The following is a 3,719-nucleotide window of genomic DNA, read 5'->3' as shown; positions in this document are numbered from 1 at the left end:
GCTCTGTCGCCCAGGCTGGAGTGCAGTGGCCGGATCTCAGCTCACTGCAAACTCCGCCTCCCGGGTTCACGCCATTCTCCTGCCTCAGCCTCCCGAGTAGCTGGGACTACAGGCGTCCGCCACATCGCCCGGCTAGTTTTTTGTTATTTTTTAGTAGAGACGGGGTTTCACCATGTTAGCCAGGATGGTCTCGATCTCCTGACCTCGTGATCCACCCGTCTCGGCCTCCCAAAGTGCTGGGATTACAGGCTTGAGCCACCGCGCCCGGCTGGTTCAAGCAATTCTTATGCCTCAACCTCCTGAGTAGCTGGGATTACAGGTGCCCGCCACCACGCCAGGCTAATTTTTGTATTTTTAGTAGAGATGGGATCTCACAATGTTGGCCAGACTGGTCTCGAACTCCTGACCTCAAGGGATCCGCCCACCTCAGCCTCCCAAAGTGCTGGGATTGCATATGTGAGCCACCGTGCCGGCCCTACTTTGGGTTTTTTTTGAGACAGAGCCTCGCTCTGTTGCCCAGGCTGGAGTGCAGTGGCACGATCTCGGCTCACTGCAACCTCTGCCTCCCGGTTTCAAGCGATTCTCCTGTCTCAGCCTCCGGAGTAGCTGGGATTACAGGCATGAGACACCATACCTGGCTAATTTTTGTATTTTTAGTAGAGACGGGGTTTCTCCATGTTGGCCAGGCTGGTCTCGAACTCCTGACCTCAGATGATCCACCCGCCTCAGCCTCCCAAAGTGCTGGGTTTACAGGCATGACCCACTGTGCCCAGCCCCATATATACATACTTTGAACTAGTTGAGAGTAAGGTCAGATGTCACACCTACTATGGACTGAATGTGATGTGATGGTATTTGGAGTTGGGGCCTATGGGAGTAATTAGAGGTGGATGAGTTCATGGAGTAAGATACTGCTTATGATGGGCATGGTGCCCTTGTAAGAAGGGACACCAGAGAGCTTGTCTGTCTGAGAGCATGCACTGAGCAAAGGGCATCTGAGGACACAGTGGGAAAGTAGCCCTCTGCAAAACGGGAAGACAGCCCTCACCAGAATGCAACTATGTTGGCATCCTGATCTTAGACTTCCAGCGTCCAGAATGAGAAAATAAATGTCTGTTGGTTATGCCACCAGTCCATGGCATTCTTTTTTTTTTTTTTTTTTCAGACGGAGTCTCGCTCTGTCGCCTAGGCTGGAGGGCAGTGCCGTGATCTCGGCTCACTGCAGGCTTTGCCTCCTGGGTTCACGCCATTCTCCTGCCTCAGCCTCCCAAGTAGCTGGAACTACAGGTACCTGCCACCACGCCCGGCTAATTTTTTTTTTCTTTTTTGTATCTTTTAGTAGAGACGGGTTTTTACCGTGTTGGCCAGGATGGTCTCGATCTCCTGACCTCGTGATCCACCCACCTCGGCCTCCCAAAGTGCTGGGATTACAGGCGTGAGCCACTGCGCCCGGCCCAAGTCCGTGGTATTCTATGGCAGCCTAAGCCTAAGACAACCCCTAAATATTGCATGTATATCTGCTAAGAATAAAGACATTTGCTTACATCATCACACCAAGAAAATCTGTAATAGCTCCAGAATATTCAATATCCAATTCATAGTTAGATTTCTCTCAAATCGTCCTCAGAATGTTTTTTATTTGTTCAAAATGTTTGCTTATTTATTTAATTTATTTTAGAGACAGTATCTCACTCTATGGCCCTGGCTGGTGTGCAGTGGTATGATTATGGCTCACTGCAGCCTCTCTACCTTCTGGGCTCACATGATCCTCCTGCTTCAGCCTTCTGAGTAATCAGGACTACAGGTACACGCCACCACACCCAGCTCAGAATGTCTTTTTTTTTTTGAGATGGAGTTTATCTCTTATTGCCCAGTCTGGAATGCAGTGGCGCGATCTTGGCTCATTGCAACCTCTGCCTCCCGGGTTCAAGCGATTCTCCTGCCTCAACCTCCCAAGTAGCTGGGATTACAGGTGTGTGCCACCATGCCCGGCTAATTTTTTGTATTTTTAGTAGAGACGGGGTTTCACCATGTTAGCCAGGATGGTCTCAATCTCCTGACCTCGTGATCCACCCATCTTGGCCTCCCAAAATGCTGGGATTACAGGCGTGAGCCACTGCACCCGGCCTCTAATTTTGTACTTTTAATAGAGATGGGATTTCGCCATGTTGGCCAGGCTGGTCTTGAACTCCTGACCTCAGGTGATCCACCCACCTTGGCTTCCCAAAATGCTAGGATTACAGGCGTGAGCCACTATGCCCAGCCCAGAATGTCTTTTTATAGGTGCTTTTAAATTTTTCAACCAGAATTAACTGGCCATGGTGGCATGTGCCTGTAGTCCTAGCTACTTGGGAGGCTGAGGCTGGAGGATCACTTGAGCTGAGGAGTTCAAGGCTGCAGTTAGTCATGATCATGCCGCTACACTCCAGCCTGGGTGATAGAGAGACACCTCATCTCTAAAAAAAGAAAAATAGCCTGTAATTCCAGCACTTTGGGAGGCCAAAGCAGGCAGATCATGAGGTCAGGAGACTGAGGCCATCCTGGCTAACACGGTGAAACCCAGTCTCTACTAAAAATACAAAAATTAGCTGGGCGTGGTGGCAGGCGCCTGTAGTCCCAGCTACTCAGGAAGCTGAGGCAGGAGAATCGCTTGAACCTGGGAGGCCGAGGTTGCAGTGAGCCGAGATTGTGCCACTGCACTCCAGCCTGGGTGATGGAGCAAGACTCCATCTCAAAAAAAGAAAAAAATATATAAATATAAATAAATAAAAATTTCAACCAGAATCTGGACAAGTTCCACACATGTAACATTTTTTTCATTTAGAACAATCCCCCTGCTTATCTCTGGCTACTGTCATTGACAATTTTGATGAACCAAGGCCACCTGCCTTATAAAATGTTCCACTTTCTACATTATCTGATGTTTCCTCATGCCTAAACTCAGTTATAGTATTTTTGGCAAGAATTCTACATAAGAGATGCTGTCAACCCGTCAAGGTGGCTCATGCCTGTAATCCCAGCACTTTGGGAGGCTGAGGTGGAAGGATTGCTTGAGACCAGGAGTTGTTCAAGAGCAGCCTGGGCAACATAGTGAGACCCCATCTCTACAAAAAACTTTTTTTTTTTAATTAGCCAGGCATAATGGTTTGGGCCTGTAGTCACAATTACTCAGGAGGTCTGGAAGGATCACTTGAGCCTGGGAGGTTGAGGTTGCAGTGAGCTGTAGTCACGCCACTGTACTCTAGCCTAGGCAATAGAGGGAGAGCCTAAGAAAAAAAAAAAAGTCATGAGATGCTGTCTGCTTTACACTGCTTCATATCAGGAGGCATCTGATGGTAGGTGATGCTGAGTTGGAGTACTTAGTTAAGGTGGTATGGGGGGCCAGGTACAGTGGCTCATGCCTGTAATCCCAGAACTCTGGGAGGCCAAGGCTGGCAGATTCCTTTAGCTCAGAAGTTTGAGACCAGCCTGGGCAACAATGGTGAAACCCCATCTGTACAACATTATACAAAAATCAGCCAGGCGTGGTGGCTGACTTTCTCCCAGACTGAGGAGGTAGGATTACCTGAGCCTGGGAGGTCGAGGCTGCAGTGAGCTGTGATCACGCCACTGCACACCAGCCTAGGTGATCAAGTGAGACCCTGTCTCCAAAAAAAAAAAAAAAACCAAAAAACGGTGGTATGGGGATCCACTTTTTTTTTCTTTTTTCTTTTCTTTCT

The sequence above is a fragment of the Theropithecus gelada genome, chromosome 16 (assembly GCF_003255815.1).
Source record: "Theropithecus gelada isolate Dixy chromosome 16, Tgel_1.0, whole genome shotgun sequence".
Lineage (NCBI taxonomy): Eukaryota > Metazoa > Chordata > Mammalia > Primates > Cercopithecidae > Theropithecus > Theropithecus gelada.
The sequence above is the reverse complement of the archived record's forward strand: the minus strand, read 5'-3'. Positions refer to the sequence as shown.